Genomic DNA, 23,269 nt, shown 5'->3' on the forward strand with positions numbered 1-23,269 from the left:
TTTTCGCAAGTACTTGTGCACGTAACTATCGTCCGCCTCCCACCATCGCCTTGCGCCACTTCGATGCGTGTCGTCTTAGCTTGAGTTTGATTTTGTAATGGTTGAAAGTGTTGTTGGTGTAATGCGGTTGCTGTAATCACTTCAATTTGTCATAAATTACACTCAGAGAAAGTGATGAATTAACTAATGAGGTCATACAACATTGATATAACAGTGCTTTTGAGTTTTTACAACCGCCACTGAGTCCCATCTACTAGGCTTGACAGACAGTCCTATGTTGGGACATTGGACATATTTTATTTTGAATTTAATGCGTAGAGATTCGAGAGGCTGTTTGACCAACTCTTTCTGGTTCTTAGCAGCATCTCGGTCGTTAATTACCTATATGTTGAATATATCTCACCATCCCGCTCTTATATGGTATAACTATCATTAAATTAATCAAAAGTTGGTCATAAAAGGCATAAGGGTCCTATAATAAGTTCTATTTTCCGCTCACACTTGAATTTATTGATAATTTTGCTACTTAATATTAAACATTGCTACCCAAAATAATGTTAACTAGATAGAAAATACTAACTGGCCAACCTAGTATGAAATTTAAAAAGAAAAATGTTTTTTTTTTTTGTATTTCAAAAGGTGATACCTTTAAATCTAAAATGTACACCGAAATTTCAAATAGGTTTTGAGTTACAGCCCTCAAAAGTGTTTCCGGTCAGTGCAAATAACGCATCGTGTTGTTTTTGCTTGGTTGATTACTACATACAATCACCTACCAGTTTTTGATCCGATCGAATTTTCGCAAGCCAAAAACGATCAAAACACCACCATTTTATCAATTTTTGATATCTGCTAGTAGATAATTTTTGTTTTTTTTGCAGCCTTTTTATTTATTTATTTTTATTTGATTCTCAACTCACTGTCATCACTCTTTTGGTAAATGGATACCCTAGCCTAACCTTGGCCATTTCTCTAAATTAACGAATCGGCTAACTTCGCATGACGTAAAGCATGAGGCGGCGCACCGTCTTGTTGGAAATAGAGATCGTCCGCGTCGATTGATCATTTTGAAAGGAATAAGGACTGGTGATGCCGCCATACCACAATCCGCACCAATCGCACTAATCTTGGACAATTTCCGTGGACAAACGTGTTATAAATAAAAGGCAAACCTTACTGAACACACTGACAAAATTTGACGCAAATCCCTAAACAAACCTGGCCACCACTAGCTGTCAAAATCACGTCATCCCTATTGGTAGACGCTGTATATGTGACTCGATCTGAACAATTACTTGGAAGATTACTTTAGACATAAACTCATGGCAAATTTCATGAAAATATCTCTTCAAATTGAAAAGTAGTCCATACAAGGACTTCATTCGTTCTGTTTGTTTGGCAGCTATATGCTATAGTGATCCGATGTCAGCGGTTCCGAAAAATGAGCAGCATCATGGAGAGAAAAGAACGTGTGCAAAATTTCAGATGGACATGGCTAAATCAACTCAGCTCATGATGATTATCATTTGCATATATATTTTATAGAATTTCCGACGTTTCTTTCTGTGTATTACAAACTTTGTGGCAAACTTAATATACCATGTGCAATTTTTAAAAATTATAGGAAAATGTCACAATTACCCTAAGTAACCTCATCCATGTCTTCTTATAATTATTTTCTCCCAGTGCAAGGCAAGTAGTAGCAGCACCAAACAACCAACTTATGCCATTCACTAGCTCTTATATTGCTTTTCACTCAATATGTTATTCATTTCCACTTCAAAAGACGTTGACTCACGAATTTAGTGACTTAACTTTTTCCTCGCACACTTGACATCAATTGCATGCTCAGCATTAACGTTAGCTATTCTAACGAGCAAATGAAATATTTAAGCATTGCACTCAAGCCAATAGATAGTGCACGAGCACAACTGTACATCGTATACCGAAAAATATGCTCTATGAGCTTCACACAAAAGCAGAAAATGAAAGAAGAAACCGCATTCAAGAAAACAAAAGTGAATGGTTCACACGCCTCCACCTTCCGAGTTTTTAGCTGATCACTTCATTTCGCCTGGTTGAAGAATTCTTCGAGACCAGTGCAAAGAATCAGTGCTGCAACAACGCTTTCAATTCACTTTCAATGATTTAAAAATCTTGCAACCGGTCAGGTGTTGAAGTTGACTGCTGCCACCAAAATTATGCTCCACAAACCAACTAACAAATCTTGAAAGGGAGCTTCGTTTTAATAAGCTGCCCCGGTATTGTGGTTTTTGACACTTCTTCCCATTTTTCTCGCCACTAACGGCGCTCTTCTTCTTGTTGTTGCTAGTTGCTTTCTCATCGAATTGCATTTATGGAATTCGCTGTCATCTTATGTCGTTACGGCAGCAATAATAGCCAAGCTGCCAGCCAACAAGCCCGCCAATAAGCAGGCAAGCAACAGCCAGCATCCAGTTTCCAGTATCCACCGCAGTAACGGAAACACTTGTCATTTTCGTTGAGCTCTGCACTTTTCGTACAACGCAGAGTTTGCCGTTTTGTTGAGTGCCACTCCCGCCACGCACTCAATACCCGCACCCGCATTTCATGGTATTATCGAAGCTGTTGCCCGGCGCTCCTCACTTCCTTTCTCTCATCACAAACAGCTTCGACGCCTTGGCTACTATTCATCAAGAAATCGCTACACGTCGCCTGTATTTTGGGTCAAACACTTGCAGTGATAGATGTGTATGTATATGTATATACATATATATATATATATATATGGGTGTATGTTTATGTGTGTCGTTGTGTAGTACATGTGTAGACCGCCCGCACCCAGCTAATGCAACCAAAGGATTCATAATAAGCTGCACTGATGGAGGCAGCTGGTCCTTCGTTTGCTTGTTGTTGTCTGTTGGTTGTTAGTTGATGGTTGTTGTTGGTGATCTCTTTGACAGCACAAAAGGCAATCTAAAGGTGCTGACGTAAGCCGCTTTCAAAAATTGACATCATTTTTCTAATCTGTGGCATTTCGCTTCGCGTTCGGCATGCGATGTCGATGTATTCACTTCTCCAACTCTTCTTTATACTCGTGCTGGTGGCTGCTGGGCGTGGAATTTATGATTGCAACGTTTCGTGTAAGCAAAGTGATGGCACTTCTCTTGAGGATTTAGGGAAACATCGTCAACAAGATTGAAGTGTTTTGACTGTTTTGTTGTTTGCTGAAATTTTATGTAGTGGTTTATTGAGTGTTGGGATTTAGTAAATAACATTACCAAGGGCTACAAATTTCTGAGTAAGAACTGATATACCTTATTTACTTAACAATTATAATAATAAAAGAGCACATTTTGGTCAGGTGTGAATATGAAATATGAAACATATCTCGAAGTATTTTACTAAGGCGAAGTGCCATTTTACGCTTTTATTAGTAATAAATACCTCATTTAACGGTTACCTGTTTAACATGATCTTTAGAGCACCCATTTATTACCCTTCTGCGAAAGTTGCTTGTTTTTGATATTTTCCTTAGCTCATGTTTAAGAAGCTACGCTCTCTAAATAGCAATGGACTCTCTGAAGCATCAGATTGTCCAGTTCTGTTAGAAAAAAAACATGCTATCAATATTTCAGATGGACGCATATCAACTCTTCTAGTGCGGATATAAAAACATAACGAAAGATAGACCTTAAATTCTGACTCGCTTCCTTGGAGCACTAAGCAACTACTTGACATTCGTGCTGCAGTAAAAAGAAGTCACTGCTTATGCCGCCACGCTACGATCGGAGACAAGATAACCTCTAGACAAACGTTATCAAGAGGTGAACAAAATAAGAGAGGGTTGACATAGTAAAAGTGCTCCATATGTAGGACAGTCGTATTTATGTAATCAGAATGAACACGAAACGTGATTTATGTATTAACAATGACTGTCAACTTACCTAATGCATCTAAAATTACAACACCAAAAAACGTAATATGGTGATAGCGCCCAGAGAATAACTAATATCCGACCACTGTACACACTCGTATATATGTAGCTGCGTACAAACGGAACGATAAAAATCCAGATCTTCTATGAAAAACTTTTTGGTTTTACAATACCACCTTTTTTGTTTACAAATTATATCTTTCGGAAATTTGGCATGGACTGCTTTTCAAAGTATTGCTTTAATCTCAAACAAATTGTTCCGATCAATTCATACAAACTGAGGCATCAAAATCATGTTCTTGTGGAGAATGGTTTTTTGTTGGACAAGATATCTGTCCGAAATTTGGCATGGATTCTTCTCCTTCAAACTCTTTTATATGTGGGGGTTATTATAGTATCTAGCTAAAAATGAAAAATCGATATTAGGGAGAAATTTTAGAAGGAATAAAATAGGAAATAAATTATGATCAGCTCAAAACATATCTGTCGGTCAAAACATATATATCGGGAAATATAATTGCTCTTTAAAACTCAGAGAGATGCTACAACATGGCGTGACTGAGAATTAAATATAATCAACCTTTCTTCTATCGATAAATGAAACTTAACCCCATTAGGAGGTCAAAATTTTTACTAGTATCTCGATCATTATCTGTATTCACCAACATATAATAATAATATTTTTTTTGTTTTGGTCCCCCTGTAGATTTTCTACGGGATTAAGAGAATCCATCATTCCTCGAAATGAATGTTATTATGGAATATTTGATATAGCAATTACTGAAAGATACAGATTATATCAAAGTTCTGACTGTTCTGAAAAGTGATTTGTGTTGATAGTCGAAAATGTCCTAGGTACCCATTGAGCACCAAATTATGAAGAAATTGTACAAAATATGCTGGCAAACTGTCAGACTCTAGGAAAAGAGTATGATTATGAAGTTAGACTATATCCGTAATCATCTAGATACATTTTTGGACAATTTTGGAAATTATATTGAGAAATAGAGAAAACGGTTCAACCAGGATCTAAATGGATACAAGAATGGTATCAAGGTTGTAGAGATCATCATATGATGGCAGATTACTGCTGGTCCTTAAAAATATATTTCTACTTGAAAAATTGTAAAAGAAAGACTCATTAGAGCGATTTTATTGAAATATAACACATATTTTCGTCATGTTTCTCTCTGTTTACTTAAATGTGTTTAAACTTTTTCCCAAAAAGATCTTATATTTATGGTAACAAAAGCTCTTTAAACAAGTGTTATCAATTGAAATGCCTCTTCCAACAAAATTCAAGAAAAAATGCTTTAAAATGGTTATAGCCACCGGCTCTCCAGTTTGTATAGACTTTTAACAATCCCTTAAGTACGATTTCCTCCCTAATCCCAACAAGAAGCATAGCAAGCAAGCTTCATATTACATACAAACAATAAATATTACTGTATAATACTTGCAACTCAATAATTTCGCTTAATTTCCAATTTAAAATTTCTCACCAAAAATCCGCGCAACGAAATCCACAGAGAAAAACGGATATTTAATGTGTAAAATAATCTCCGCTTTAACCGCGAATAAAGTGAAGTGCAATTGTAAGCAGACACGCATACATATACATATATTTAAGCGCTGCATATGGATTGAAAAGCGCTCAAGGCCCTTCAGATTAAACTGACCTTGATGCAATTACAAAAGGTACGCGTGAAATAGTTTAATAAGGGGAGGAGCGAACTGTACAAAGGAAAGCGGTGCAAAAGAAAGGGGGAAAAATAAAGCAAGAACTAAATAAAATGTTAAAAGAAAGCGAAAAGAGCGCCAACGACGGCAAGAAGACGCTGACGTGTATTGGCAGCAAGGTGATGGCGGTGGCAAGTTGATGGCGGTGGCAAAGTGGTATTGACGGCGGTGCTGCTGGCGTAAACTACATTTTTGTAAATCCATTAAAAAGCACAACCGCAATGCGAACAAAACCGCAAATGATGTGAACTTGCAACGAACACACGTGCAGCATGCAACGCTACATAATTTATGCGAAATGAAAGCCTGGAATGCTTGCACGCGCTTTCACAGATTCATGGAAAGTACAGCGCAAAAAAAAAACACCGTAGTAATAATTGGGTAGCTTAAGGGAGCATGCATGCAAATAGCAGGGAACAACAGTGGGCGAGAATCGCATGCAACGGCAATCAATTGCATAAGTATTCATTTATTAACGCCACTCTGGTGCCGCAAATGCAACACGGCTAATAGCTACCACAATAAAAACAACAACAATAAAAACACCAACAACAGCAATAATGAAAACAAAAACAGCGACAGTGCTAGCAACACCAACAATAAATAAACAGTCAACGACAACAATAACAAATGGCAAATAACAAATGTTGCAACAATAAAAAAGCCGCATTTGTTCACGTGCCCGTAATTACAACGCGGTGACGCGCTCGCCAACGATGCAATTGAGTGCGCACAAGTAGGCGGAATGCAATAATAAACACATACACACACACACACAAAAACTCACTACTTACGTGGCTGTAATGCTGTTGAATACTCATCCGCCGTGTTGCACGCGCCACTGCAATGCCACGCAATAATGTTGAATAAAGCAAAAGTTGTTGGTTTCGGACCGAAATTGTACGAATGCTGCGCGGAGAGAGACACGCCGATAAACCATTGTGAATGCCACATAAAATAAAAGATACAAACAGCAAAGGCGCATATTTAACATTTTTTATTTAAATTAAAACCGACGAAGCTGACCAACAATCGTAAAAACATGGGAGAATGTGGAAAATGAGTTATGGGGGAGAGGAGATATGTTGATGGGAAATTTTTTGGTATCGGTGCATACCAGCACATCACAAATGTAAAATCGCTTAAGCGGAAAAACAACTTTTAAAAATGTGGCTACTGACCAAGTAGAAAAGTAAGAAAGATTATTTTAAACAAAATGCTTCAAAAGCTTACAAAAGCTTCAAAGCGGTCTACAACTGAACAAAAAATTAATTTAATATTTCAAAATGAAAAAGGTCTCAAAAGCTAACAAAATTTCAATTCGATCTGCTCAAATAAATCTCATCGATCAAAACGGGACGATTGTAAAACAGCATGGGAATATTAGAGCCTTGAAAAAATCTATATTTTGAGAAATAAAAACTGTTTAAGTAAGCTCGTATAAGTATTAATGCCACTTTTTACAGAAGAACTTCAGTTCAGTTCATCAGAATTGTAGAAAAAATTTAGCTTATAAAGCTTATAAAAGCTCTCAAAAGCTTTGAACAAGAAAGCAAGGATTTACGATTACAAATAAGGCTCGATACATACGTTGGTATTTTCAATATGCATACCAGAGTTTTAATGATTTTAGACCTAAAATTCAATGTATTTTTTTATCAAATGTTACAAGTTTAAAAAAGCGAAGCTTAGACAGAATAAACATTTGCATTCCGTATCAAAAAGCTGTTTATTCATCATCAGACTCTCCGTGGTATGGTCTGCTATGTTGAAAAACTCTCCACCACTCGTATTATATGACGAATTCTGCCTGTTTTTTCGATGACAATGAAATTTCGTTTATTCGAGGAATCACTTCAGTTAATTCGAACCAATAAATTAAATTCAGTAAGTTCAAACGGAAGACATCACTTTCAAAGTGAGCCATGTCGATTTAGAAAGCCGACCATTTCAATAACGACTACAAGATTAGGTCTATTAGACCATTGCTAAGTGCCGCCTTAGACAGTGTATGTTGCTCCACCGACCTGCGCCTTCCGGGTCCGCCAGTGTAGATTATGGCATAATTGAAGGGACGGATTGCCTTTGCGTAAGACTTTCTATTTCCTTCACCCTCGTCCCTAGTGATTTTTTCTTGATGGCCCCTGAAACTGATGGTCCATTGCTGTCCCGCTTAGTCGGTCCCTTGCCAAAGGCGTGATTCTTCGCTCTCTTTGAACATTTAGGAACCTAGGGTCTGCGGAATCCTTTACCGGACTTCAGAGGCTTTTCTATTTTCGGGAAACTCGACTGTTCTGAGGGGTGGATCCAGCGCTGTGCGTCGAAACGTTTGCGAGTCTTTCGGAGAGAGCTCATCTGTAAGCAGGGTTGGGGCCTCCTGGATCCGTGCCCCTGCTACAGCCGAAGCTGTTAGTGGATTACCACTTACGTGAGAAGCCAATGGAGATGTCTTATCCATCCCTCCTCTTCTTACATAGGGCTTGGGACTGGCTATTTTCCTTTAAAGATATTTTAAGTAAGTAATTTTATTCTAGAAAATGCTTCATTATATTACTTAGAGGAGTATCCTCTATCATCAGGGGTGATACAAGTTGTCGTTATGTAAGTTATTCTCAGGCAGGCGTAATAAATGTTGTCATAGTAGATATTACTTTCCGGTCTATTCTGACATAACTTCATCCTTCAGCTATTTTAGGATCGGCTTAAGTCATGTAGATTATCCCGCGATCCCGTCGCTACAGGTGTTAATAAACTTACTAGTTACTTATATTCTTGAAAATATTCTATCAGAGTAGTATTTAAATCAGACTCTAGTATTTAAATCAAATTAAGAAGCGACACGTTGAAGATTCACTTAATTAGAGATTCATTAGCAAGTATATGAATGCAATAACCGTAATTTCTTTATGATTCTCTATTGAAAATTTATCTACAACTTTCATTTAATTAATTAGAGGAAAGGTACTGAAAATACCACAACATGATAATAAGAAATGAGAACTTAAAGCAAATTAAGTGTTCGACTCCACAACAAAAGCAACTCGAAATTCAATTTGCTACAGACCCACTTTATTACACGCCAAGTCGTCGCACTCATCGTCAGCGATACACTCGCCCAGCAAAAACTCTGCTAGTAAACAGTTTCAACTGACAAACTCTGGCACTTCAACTTCATTCTGACTGATTTTCGCCCTCCGTTTTCAGCTGCTTTACTATGAGAAATGCAATGAAATGTCTTCAGTTATTCAATTGAATGCACTTATTACGCAACAGGAGAGTAGCAGTTGGGGAGCCTGAGAGTCTAAACTCGGAAGGAAGATGAGCCGAGTGAGGTCGGTATAATGAAAAGGAAAGGATATCTAAGCTGGGCAACGAGTTAAGTACGCAGATGTTGAATGGAAAGTGAAAATTCTGCGCTTCGTTGGTTTGCAATGAGATGAAAATCTGTGTCAGCTGCACTCAAACTCCATTTCAAATGCAATTCTACGCAATGATGCCGGTGGCAGCAGCAGGCAATACAACCAGTCCACTAGTCAATATGACGTATTACGGATGTTGTGCAAGTCAATGGTGTAGTGCGATTTTGGTTGGGCTGTCCGCAATGTGGTATGATCGAAATATTCTGTTGAAATTTAAACAACTTTACGTCAGTATTAGTGATACCATCTGCTTATATTTTTCTGTGGAATTCGAACTTTTATTACAGCTATGAGACAAGGAAGCTGGGTAAAAAGTAAGGCTTTATCTCTGACTCCGTCTTTTTTTATATCCTAATTGAGTTTGTTACGACGTATATATGTATATACCGTATATATAAATTCCGTGAACGAAGTACAGGATAGATATTTTCTAAATAAAAAGTGTATTCACTCTTTTTGTGATAATATTAAGAGAAATAAGTTCATAATTATTTGGTACAAGGAGCCCATTGGATATCTTGATTAGGTTGCTTAGACATCGCTGCGTTCGTCTGAGACCCAGCCATCCGGCACTAAGCCGCACGAGAAAAAAATAAATACTATGGTAATAAACATATGACAACACCCTTTGTTATGCAGACTTGCCTTGCAGCTCCCTGTGATTCCGTTTTGACTATCCATGCACGGAGAACACGTCACCATTAAAAATTAAAATTGTTACACACTGTGGGGAAAGAAATATCTATAAAAGTAGACCCAAAAACTAGTTAAAGAAAAGCTTATTAACTAGAACAGACTTCCAAATAGTAAAAGTTCATTACCGCCAGAGCTGTGTTAATACCATAAACTCTTTCTCCGCAACTAAGTCTATCAATATCTTGGAATATAAAATAGAACAATTGTCTCGTCGTCGCCGACGTATATGCAAAAGCAAAAATAAATATTCAAAAATAAATTACTTTAAGATTTACTTCATAACCTTTCGCCGCTTCGTTGTAGGTCAAAACATTATTTGTTATTTATTCGCATTTTATTTCATTTAATTTGAATTTCGATTCAAGTGCTTACATTAAGCAAATACCAAAATAAATAATATATAAATGAATACATGCTCACGCAATAAAGCTGATAACCACACATTTACACATTCGAATAAAAGAGAAAATATTTAAGCACGTAGAATTAAAAGTCATTCACTTCATTTACATGGAAATTAAGAACAAATTTTATGTGTGGCATGTTGCATAATGAATGTTATTCTGTATAAATGTTGCAAGATATGAATGCGTATACATTTGCAGCATAACTGTTAATATTTATTATATTTTAATACAGTACATAGCACACACGAACGTGCCTTGCTAATGAAATATACAACGTAGATGTATGTGGTGTAAAATTTATTTGCTAAATATTTCAAATTTACAAATTTAATTAAAACAAATATAAGAGTTGCAAAAAAGCACGTAAGGTAGGACAAGGTAGATAAGTGGTAAAGTATTTTACCTTTATTCATACTGCATTTCTACGTGATGGGGTTATCAAGTATTGGTGCTACCCCATCATCTACATACAATTTTGTAAATTTGCTGGAAGGGGTATCACACATAGTGCGGAGGCTGTGCTGTACTGCAAAATGCTCCAAACAATCGCGCATATCTTTAAAATAATAAAGTTATTAAAAATCTTTCAAATGCTAGATGGAGTTTTCTGTAAAACCCACAAGAAAAATTACCTCAGGCAGGTAGAATGGCAGAAAGACATTAAGGGGTTATATCCACTTGTGAATTTCAAAATATCGATTTTTTTGTTTTGCATATATGACGAAAGTAGATATATAATATTTCAAAATATTCTCCAAAAATTCTTTAATGTTTTAAACCGCTCTGAAGTATACATTTTCATAAAAAAAACTAATTTTTTCTGGGGTAGCCGCCATTTTTTCAAAACTCAATATTTTTACTGATCCTTATTTACTGTATTCATTCAAAGTAATATTTTTTTTTTGGCTCTTGAAGTTGAGATAATTTTACGCAGAAAAATTTTCCTCATCGCCAGACACCTTTTTTCGAAGGTTCTGCTGGAGTTCGGCTACGGAATTAAGAGCATCCAAAATTATTCATAATGATAATGCCGATTATCAAAACACATTATATAACTTGACTCTTTATAGAAGCTTTACAAAAAACGCATTTTTTCTAACCATCAAATGGATATAAACTATTAATCAATATCTACAGTTTTAACAAAGCTAGAAAGGGCCCATTAAGGCTTTAGGACTGTCTAAAGCCCTAAAAATGGCTCGCCTATGATAATTTATTCTGGAAGTAAGGAAAAAAGAGGCGAATTTGTTTCTTTCAGGCGCTATTAAAATTGTATTTACTTTTTAAAAAAAAAAAGAGGAAAGCCACTGGCCCAAAGTGGCGAACTTGCGTAAACAAACTTTTGAGTTTTTTGAAATTCCTAAAATCATTTAACCCCAAAAGTTATTTACATATGACCAAACGACATTAAGTTACTCACTATCACCAGATTCGCTTAACCTTATGGGACATTTTTCGCGTGACTTTCTCTCTTGATGAAGAGACTAAGCTTTTTCTCGGCCCGTCATTATCTCTATCATGTTAGAAGATGCCAAAACATATGTGGTAAGGCTACTATTAGGAAAAGATGTCGACATATATGTGATTAAGTGCTATGTTAAGTAGTCCAAATATTTCAAATATATCAGTTTTTTAGAGGCTACTCACTTACTGAAGGTGATAACGGTACGAAGTAGAAGATTCGTATTTTGAATGAAAATATTCTAATCAAGTGTAATTTAAAGCAGGCTAGAAAAACTCATTATAACATTGATTTACTTAAAAAATTCAACAAGCTTAGATTAGGGCGCAGATTAGATCAGATGACAAGAATACTTCGAATAAGGTCATCCATTTTGACCTATGCATCCTTTTTTAAATATTATACGAATATCAATGAGAATAAATTACTCAAGTTTATGTTCGCTTGGTGCTTTTTTATACTCAAAATATAACCTTAATAGAAATTGTCCCAGAGTTCTAATAACACGCTGCTCTCATAACGGAACTTTGATCAAAATAGGGCAAATGCTTTCATCATGGAATCTTGATCAAATTCGGCGAAATGTGAACTACTTAAACTGCTCACATGAATACTCTGCAAAAGTCAAGAACCTTTGGCTTTCAACACATTACCCTCTAATCTCCTATGACATGCATAAATAAATAAATTTATTTTTATATTTCTTAGCTTTCTGCATATCTTGTGGGTATGCTAATTTTGCCACATAACACACACACATATACTTATATACAGCATTAAAGCGCTTCTTTGCTTTATACTCTTCTGCATACTTCTCTGCACTCCCAAAGCTCCTCCTTCTAAGTATTTTGCTAGTAAGCTAAGTGTCTTAAGCGCAATCAACTGAAGTGGCATAAGCAAGCGTAATTACAAAAAAACCTATTGTTCCAGCGCAGCAACCAAATGAGATGTAAAGATATGCAACGCACTTTTAATGTTGTCTGTAAGCGCCTTTTATTTCTAAGTAAATAAACTTATTTGCGCATTTTGTGGCTTTTGCAATGTAAATAAAGTAATTTATGGAGTTGGAGGGTTCTACCTGTAGAGAAGGATTTCGCTCACCGCCTGTTATATGCGGTTTAAATGTAATTTAAGCGATTTTGGTGCATAATATTGGCTTTATAGTAGCTCTAAATTACCGAACATTAAACTGGTAATATACATACAAAATTTATTAATACGAATACAAACGAAATAACAAAAAGTATAAAGGTATATAGAATTTTGTTTAATTATTTGGGTAGTTACATTGCTGAAGGATCATTCATCAGATAACACGCTTTTTTATAACAAAAAAAAACTTCTTAAAATAATAGCTTAGTTAAAAATCTTAAGTTGAAAATTTCAGAAGCGAACGAAAGAAATACTTAAATTATAAACATTTGCCGAAACTTATCAGACTCCTTGTATATTGGTGATGGTAACTGAGGTACCTTTAAGAAACTCATAGAGCATATTTTTTGTTAATAATATGTCGTAAAGTCATATACGTAATACGTAATGCGAGTTGTAAGTGTATGAAATGTTCAGTTACACCCGAACTTAGCCGTTCCTAACTACAATACTTCACGTTATGTTTAAACAAAAGTGGGGTTCATGCTTTTGTCGCTAAATTAAGAAAGTGAAGATAAAGAGCGGTTTTACCGTATTAGTTGTGTACATAAGTATGCATATTTCGTACACGACAATAAAAATTAGCAAAGAGAGTAAAGAACCACTTGCATATTTATACCTTAAAAGGCGATTTATTATTTATTAAGAACAAAAAAGACGCAAACCAAACGGCTTTTACGCATCTCCTTGCGACTTAACGAAGCATTTGCAAAGTCATTCTTTAAGCCGCTCGTGACCCACTTTTCAAATAATGAACAATGATAAATGACGATGTGTTTGTGTGTATGGGTGTGTTTATGTGTATTTGAAAAATGAAAAATTAAAATTACATAAGCACACTATCATCCACGTAGATCGCGCCTGATTAAACTGTCAACTGTTGCGTATGCGAGCAAAGAGAACGCTCCCCACATCGCCCACTCTCACCATTATAAACAAAATAAACGTAACAACAAAAACAACAATAACCGTAGGCAGCCATGCGCTTAAATGCATTAACGCTGACGTTGACACTTTTCCAGCAGCAAAGTAAACACCATCAAAAACAACCACAACAACAACAACACGACCACAACAAAGCTGCGGCGTTTTCTGCTGCCTTCTTGATAATCAAAATATTTGTGTTATTGTTGTTAGCTTGTTTTTTTTTTGTTATAGTTGTCGCATGAAAAGTGCAAGGTCAAGCATATTTCCAACGTCTTTGCAATTACTCTTCGCCAACACCATGGAAAAGTACACAAATACTTGCACAATGGATAATGTCTGCACGGATAGCGGTAAATTCCATTCAATTGGCAGCAAAAAAAAACGAAAACTACAAAAAATAGTCTTATTATAGTAATGAGAAAATAATATTTTATCATCACTTGCAGCAGCAGCAGCAGCAGCAATAATAACAACAACAGCTCTCAGTTGCTGGCGAATTTTGTACAAATAGCTTGCTTAGCCAAGTGCTATGGAAGAGTTGACATTTCAAGGTTACTGTCGGCAAGTCAACAAAGAAAATTGTTAGCATAACTAAATTCAACCAGAGCCTTGTGGCCTACTCTGGTCTACTCTCGATTTGTTTTTGTACTGTGAATTTATTGCATTAGCCTTTGACATATTTCAGTAGTAGCCTTGTCTGCTTGTTTGACATATAATTGTAATTTTTTAAATGAACGATCGTCTTTTTGGCTCGCTCTGTTTAGGCTAGCCTTTGATTTACATGAATATATACATATATACTAGGGTGGGCGAAAAAAATATTTAGTTTTTAATTTTTTTGTTTGCTTAGTTACTGTGAAGGTGCCGTGAGAAAACTATTTTCTTAGCCTTTAGTGTACATTCATATACGAGTATACTAGCGGGTACCAAACAAAATATACATTTTCACCCCTTAGCTACCGTGAAGTTACGGTCCGAGAAATCGACCAAAAATTTGAGCTTTTAATATTATTAGTAGAAGGTCGCGCCTTGTGATTTTTGATTTTTCATTTAAACAACACAGGATTTTTTACTAAGTCGGCTCTTTCAAAAGTGATTTGGGGCCAATGTTCAATACAAAATCGTAAAAGATAATTTTTAAAAAATTTTATATTCTTTTAGAAAATAATTCCTTAAAATCATAAAATATTTAATTTTTATGACTTTTGTTATTTTTAAGCGACACACTTATAGAAACATTTTTTTTTTACACCCAGCACATTTGAAAAAAAAAACACGTTATAAATATATTTTTAATAATATAATTGGAAGTATTGAAAATACTAGAAATAAGAGCTTAAACTACATCAGATTTTTTTTTCGTCGTTTCGGACGATACTGTCATGATAGTTAAAGGGGAAAAAAATATGTATATATAAATTTTTTGTAAAGTATGTATATAAACGATCACCTTGACAAGGTGAGTCGATTAAGCCATCCCCATTTGCCTGCCCGGCTGTCTGTATGTATGCGAACTAGTCCCTCAGCTTTTGAGATATCTAATATGAAATATTGCACCCGTCCTTTTCTCACCAAGAAGCTGCTCATTAGTCAGAATGGCCGAGAGCGGACCTCTATAGCATATAGCTGCCATACAAACTGAACGATCGGAATCAATTTCTTTTAAGGAATCTTTGTATTGGTGAATAGTGTTATAGATTCGGTGCAAAGGAAGTTAACGTTTTTTCTTGTTTTTTTTTCATTTTGGCTGATATTTTCAAGGTATCTAATGAAAAAAATTAATCGTTTTTTTAGTTCACCCTAATATATACACTCTTAAGCTGTAAGTGCTCAATTCCTTAGAATTTTTTTTTTGTTCGCCATTTAAACGATATTTTCATGGTATTTTAATAATTAAATAAAAAAATTAATAGTTGTTTTTTGGTTCACCCTAGTATATACAGCCTTATGTTTGATAGTAATCATACTAAAAGCATATATACTACATGCATATATATAATAACCTAACATGTTATATATGTACGCTCTCATATGTGGCCCCAAGCAAATTTAGTCTAATTTATTGTAGTTGCACCGCAAGCTATCCAAAGCTTTTGCCAGATTTTCTACTAAAATATTCCATTTCGCACGACAGTTTTTGTTGTTTCTATTGTAGTACTAACAGCTTGCGGTAAGCAGTAAGTATTTATACAAATATAAGGGAAGTCAGCAGTAAATTTAGTTTACTTTGCCCTTCAGTGCAAAGGTAAACTTTTAGCTAAACTTTTTACCTACCAAGAAAAAATTACGTATACGCAGTGTGCTACCTTTCTGCTGCCCACACAACGCTAAATATATGTAACTATATGCTTGTGCTCAAGTCAGCCATTTCATATGCATGCGAGCTTAAGCGCTTGTATGTATGTACCATTAAGTGTAACAAATTGTGAACTTTATTGGCAATTAATGATGTTAAATGAGCTCTTGGCCATTGTGGTGAAGTGGACATTTGTTTGCGAAAACCAACCGAAATTAAGTAACGCATTATCTACACGTAAGTAGATCTTCAGCATACATTAGAGAATATATTCAAGTTCTTTGTGTTCTCATTAACTATCACAGTGTTTACGGTGTTTTGTTTGAGCGTGTAAATACAGCCAATATTGCTAGGAGAGAGTAATATTAATACTTTAGTTAGCTTTGAATTGTCTCATATAAGCGGTAGAAAAAAGTTTCTTATTCAAATATTTAATACGATTGCTTGTGACAAACGCTATGGTGTAATTTTTAAAAGATCTAGAGCAGGCAAGACATAAACTCGATGCTTTATGTAAAATAAAAATGCCTAGAAGTTTTCGACAGGCAATGGCAAACCTCGGGGCTTATTTAGATCTTCAAATCTATAACTCATTTGAATACTTGGTGGTTGGAATGGTTAAAACTTGTAAGGTAACATGAAATCACAACACGACAAATAAAATTCACTTGATCATGAAAGATAAAAAATCACGTATATTTTTGAATTAAATAAGTAAATAAAGGATGCGTTCGGGTGTAACTGAACATTTTAAAGTCTACCGAAAGTTCGGAAACTTTTATGATACGCATAAGGGGGAAAGGAGCCCCCCAATGACATACATTGAGCCAATGTATATAATTTTTGATAGAAGGGCGTCCTATTAACAGGAACTGATTACCCATGGAGTTCATTAATATATCTCATAAATTGAGGAATATTCTTGGTATGAAGTGATACATAGACACTGAGAACCACATACTCGGTGTAGGGTGCTTGAATATATATCACTATTTCTGAAAATTTGTTTTTCTTCAACTTAAACTGTACTTGATTTATGTACTGCAAAGTGAAACCATTACATGAAATTAATGATATATTACAAAAATGCGTGGTTACTGTTTGATTTTGCGAGTTTTCAGAGTGTAATATAAGTATATTTGCATCATGTTTCGCATCAAATTTTGAATTTGGTTCACTAGTTTTAATATATACAATTTCACTAAAATGTGGGCGGTGCCAATGTTTGTTCCATTTTTACACCGATTCTTAAGGAACGCTTAAGCACCATTTGGCTATGAAATTTAATACTTCTAACGTATTTATTTAGTGAGTTATAGCACATTTATTAGTTTTCAACATAACCGTTCTGTGGGGGGGTTGAAATGATTATCACCTGATTCCACCCACTTTCATAAATTTTGTTGTTTGAGAAAGAGCTGTAAAAACTTGTTCTCAGCAATATTGATTGATTCCGCATCAGTTGTTCGTGATACCTGTGCATTGAACTTATTAGGCGGGTGACGCCACGCCAACTTTTAATAAATTTAAAAATTAAAATTAAATTAAATTTTCTACACCTGTCGCATTTAGACAAATTTTTGAGTTTTTAGTCTCTATATGCGCACCTTTTTTAATATTATCGGGTTTTTCTTTTTCGTAAGTGGGCAACTCTGTTCAAATTTATAGTTCACATGCCAAATATTGTTCCATAAATATCCTTCAGCTCCTTATCTGATATCAATTTTGTAATATATTGCTTAGTTTTACATTTCCGAATTGTGATAACCCTACTCCTTTCTCGCACGCTGTTCTTTGTTCGGAAAAATTGTGAATTATATGGCTCAGTGTTAATTTCGTTGGTCGAGTGCTATTCTCCCTCAGTGTAAGTCAAAATTTAAATGCCGGAATAAATTTTTTAAATGTTTATTGTTCAAACACATTTCGTAATGTTTTCTGTTGTTTATTTTTAAAAAGGCAACCCTGTTCGAAAATAATGATAAATAAATAAATCCATTGGTATTATTCTATAAAAAGTTACGCAAATATAAGTTAGGCGAATGAAAGTGAAATTAGTTTTCGCTGAGAAGCAAATAAAGTTTACTTAAGACCAACATCAAACAATTTAACTTTCTGTAGGTTTTTAGATTTTTGTTCATAGAACCATTCTTTTGTTGCTTAAAGTCTGAAAATCATATACTTTCCGAGTGAAAATAAATACATGTATATTTAAAGATTTTTAGTTCATCAGCAGGAGTTGCCACTCAATCATTCAAACTCACAGTGAGTGAGTGAGTGAGTTGACAAAGGATAATAGCTTGTCTCTGTGTTAGTGCAAGACACCAGCTATTTGCATGTCGCTTGCTGCCCTTCAATCAGCCAGCTAAGGTTCATTACTTGCATACTATATGTATCTTTATATGTGTATATGTATTGTATGTATGTGTATCTAATCCACATGCTGTTGTAGTAGAGTGCACAGCAAAAGCTGGCCTTGTTGAGAGCTTTCCAACCCGACAATTGCTACGACAAGCACTATAGCGCTTCTAAGGCAAAGCACACCTGAGCCCTAAGTCGGATTTGTACAGCTACCAACCACTCCTCATGGCTGCAGCATTTTGCAGATGTAAGCGAAACAAAACTCGTTTAAATGCCTAGAAACACATAGATATGTATGCGTGTGTGTGTGCAAATGAAAAATTGCAATATTACTTCGGTGTAGCAATGCCAAGCCAAATACCAAATAATGAGAAAAATGAACTTGTTTAGCAGGCAAAGCGCTTGCCTCTAATATTTATGTTTTTCTCATTTCGATTTTCTGCTTACCTTTCATTTTGTTGTTCATTAAACGACTGATTTGCGTATCCTTCAGAAAGGCGGCAAATACTCGCGTGCTAGCAGAGCGCAAGCGACACCCACTCTCATTTGTATTGCTGTGTAATTATGCATTAAGCCACAGTATTGTACTCGCCTTCTCGATATGTATGTATTAGTGAAAAAGCGAGACTTCATAAGCGATTCCTTCCGCCTGGAAACGGTGTCAATGATGAATGCTTTTTCGTGGGTTGGTCAGTGCGTTAATATTGGTTTCTTCTGACTTATGTTAATTGGAATAGATTTGTTTAATAAATATTAACTGCTTATATTTAAGGTTAAACGAAAATCAATAGGTAACCGATAGGTGCTGAACTTGATTTTTTTCATAAAAAAAAGAGGTTTCTGATCCGAAGAAGGAAGCGACAAAGTGTCCCATGACTGTAATTAACTTAGATAATTAATCGGAATAGATGATGCAAGCTATCGTAAGAGAAAGCTATTTGTTCAAAATTTCTTGTACGTTAAGCTCAGATGCTTTTAGAAATACACAAAGATGATCCCTAAAGCTCTCATTCTCTGATATAACAAAATTAATTTTCAATTATATACTCATTTAATTAGAAAGCAATGCCATGCAATTCGAAGTGATTGGCTACAATACCTAGTTATAGACTAAAAGCTCGAAAGAGCCAGTATATAACTGCCTTTAATTTTTGCCTTTTTAAAGTAGATTTTATGAATGATGGTTCTTTCGCCCCCTTCTATTTGAATTGATTGGGCTTTGACAACGGCCTTTGAACAAAGTCTTTTGAACAAATCAATGTCATCATTAACGTAATTTATCTTTTACTTCTGAGCGTCTTCTGAAGTTTTGAGACGGGTCTTTGGGAAGATACTTGATATATCTTCTAAAGTGACAACTTTTTAAGTATGTAAATCGCTTTTTTAATGGATACTATCTCGGCATGAAACCCTACTGTATGTGTAGTTAAAAAAGAGCCTTTCTAACATCAGATCATTATTCAATATTAACCATCTTAAGACCAAGCACATCCTTATCGTTGATTATGTATAAAAAATTTCTTATGTACTTAATGTATTGTCGATTGTGGGCTCAAGTCTAGTGAAGACATGTCTAGACTCCTTATCTCTAGCACCGAGCTATTTTATGATTAGACTGGTTTGGATGCCTAGCCACAGCAATATTGCAGGAAACTGTAAGGCTGATGAGCTAGCTAGGACAGGTACTTTAGTCGCAATAACTGCGGAATGGGAACGGGTAGGAGCTCCGTTAGCTTCTTGTTGTTCATTACTGGACTATTGGCCCTCAGACCAGCTCAGAAAGCGTTGGTTAACTACCAGCAGCTGTGCTGTCACAAGGTCCTTCTGGGCAAGGGTAAATCGGAAGAGGTCTAGGGAACTATTCACTCTCAGCAAGATCAACCTTTCAATAGTCGTAGGACTTCTAACTGAATACTGTCCGATCGAGATCCATGCGGTAAGACTGAACATCTTACCAGAAGCTAACCGCATCAACTGTTTGGAATAAGATGATTTAGAATTTTTTTAACACTTCCTCCTCGAATGTCCCGTTTTTGTCAGACCAAGGCAAAAAACCTCGGATATCATACTTTTACGCATCCAGGGGAAATAGAGAAAATATAAATAACAAAACTAAGCAGATTTATGATAAGTTTAGGACATTTTGCCGTTAGCTAATATCAAACTATAGGATTTCTTTATCTGGCTTCACAAAGGACTAACACAACATGAAAAGTATTAGTTGCACTTTAACGAATATGCAACGCAGAAACTATAAACCAAACACACAAGCTACACTGGGGTTCTAAAGATACCAAAAACTAACCTCAACTGATATTTTGCTCAAAATTCTAATAAAACTTAATAAACGAAAATCGCTTATTTAACGAAAATCATAACTTTCGCTTGAGCGGTAAACTTTTTAACAGTTTTTCTTGGGGTGTAAATGAGGTGTGGCACTCAAGGTTACGGCTAAGAGAGAGAATTCTTTGATACGGCCACTCTGAGGTAATCGTTTTAAAAGCTCAACAAGATTGAAGCGTGTGTCTACTAGGAGGTGCGGCTGCAAGCGAGCGTCTGTCTTAGTGCAAGCGGCTCGCTATAAAAACATATTTAATGAAACTTTCTTCCCAGCTAGGGATGTGCCGTGTCCAATAATAGGAACACGAAAACCTCGGATAATAAACTCCCCAAACGTTGACGATCGTTTTTCTATAGTTTCTCGAATAATAAGAGAGTAACAAATAAAGCGACTCATACTGACCATAAAAAGGTTTCATCGAAAAATGAATGAGAATAGCCTATAACTTGCGATAAAATTTAATAATTATAATTTTAATATCATGTAAGATAGTAAAGTTCTATCTGAACAAATTTTATCGGACTAACAAAAAAAATATTTTATTAAATAATATTACAAGCCTGCCAACGATTAACCCAATTTTATAACTCGTTATAAGCCTCGGCTTAGAGGGGCTTTAGTGCATTCTGCGAAGTTTTGTTTTTACGATTTCGGCTTCTCTCCTTTGCAATCTTCACTTGACGTCGTTTTTGCAAAAGATTCAGACCTTTTATACCCAAAACGTTAATCAAATTTCTTGAGTCGACCTTTACAACCCTCACTGAATACTTTCTGCCATTCAAATGCTTGTGTTCATAGTAAAGTAGTCTTTCTATAACACTTCTGCAATGTTTTCATTGGAGACACAAAATTTCAAGCAAACTCGTTGTAATTTTTTTCCATTGTAAAAAGTCCGAGTCAAATTTGATGAGAAAATAGTAAAATTTCTGCATGTATTGCTTAGCTCAAGCCGGTTTTTCGACACTTCAATCTATTGCTGCCCATTTCTCCCGTTCCATGTATTAACTGTATTTTATGCATCCATTACATTCATAAATACCGTAACTACTCTAAAAGTAATCAAGTACCATTTAAATTAAAACGAAATGGAAATAATTACTTATATTCTTTTTTATATTGATTGCTCAATTAACACGTTACAAATTCTTTGCCGACTTTTTTAGCTGTAAGCATATATATATATATAAATATATATTCCAGTATATTTGCAATAAACACTCGTCTAAGTAGTTTGAACTGCATATTTAGTGCAAATAGCATGTGACATGAGTATGTCGAGAGTATTTATAAAACGCTTAGTAAGTTGTTAAGCGTTGCATTTGAACGACTTTATTATATCGCAGACATAAAACCTAAACTTTCTTTAAATTGCATCCTGCTGCGCTGCGACAGGAAATGTGGCAGGTAAAAGTTGAGTGAAGAAGCAATAAACACACGCACACACACCCAAAAGCAAATCGTTGATGCTTCATTTGCGCAAATAAAACGAGTTGAGCAGTCGACAATTATAAGCGCACATATACATAAATACATTTATATGTTTTTATGTGTGCGTGTGTGTGAGTGAAAACGAATGCGCAGAGATATGATCGAAACTTACGTGCCTTTATGCGCCTTTATAGCGTGACGCTATGGTTATATGAGAGTGTGTGTGTGTGTGTGTAAGCCTGCAAATGAAGCAAGTATATTTGAGTCTGCATGCAAGACTCTGCAAATGTGTGTAGATGTGTGATGTGTGAATGTGTATGCGCGCTTGTGTCAAGGATGCTCAACCGTTGAAGTAGTTTCTGTAATTATCAACTTCAGTAAACAAAAACATCCGCACACACACACATATATATAAATATTATGTATTTGTAGACATGTAGAGCAGAACAAACAATTATACAGGTAGTACCTAGTAGTGCCATTACGATTACCGACTGACCCCCTCAAAGCCGACAGTTTGTAGAGCAATCATTAGACGAGCAATGACGATAAAGAATTCGCATGCAAATGCCAACAACAATTACAAAAACAAGCAAAGCAAAGCAATGCTATAAAAACCTAGATGCATGCATAAATACGTTTAACACACACACATACAAACTCAAATGTTTAGTAGGCGAGCACATCCGCAATATCAGGTCAATGGTCCACGCAGCTTAAAAGCGGAAAGAAAATATTTGTGAACGCCATTTGAACAAATGCTACACACATATACATATGTATACATATTAAAGTGTATAAAGATGTGTGTTGCATATAGTTGACTTTGTGGGACTGTGTGCGTTGCCTATATGGCAGCGTGTGACATGGAGACAAAAAAGTAAAAAACAACAAGAAAAATATTAACTTCGGTGGCACCAAAGCTATAATGCCCTGCACAGCTGCATTTTTTATAGCATTAAAGGGTATTAAAAGACTTTTATCTTAATTTTCATCGGTCAGTTTGTACGACAGCTATAAGCTATAGTGGTCCGATCTGAACAATTTGTTCAGACATTATAGCATTGTCTTGGACAATAAACCATGCCAAATTTTGATATCTTGATATCTTGTAAAATAAAAGAGTT

The sequence above is a fragment of the Bactrocera oleae genome, chromosome 5, assembly GCF_042242935.1.
Source record: "Bactrocera oleae isolate idBacOlea1 chromosome 5, idBacOlea1, whole genome shotgun sequence".
NCBI classification, from domain to species: domain Eukaryota; kingdom Metazoa; phylum Arthropoda; class Insecta; order Diptera; family Tephritidae; genus Bactrocera; species Bactrocera oleae.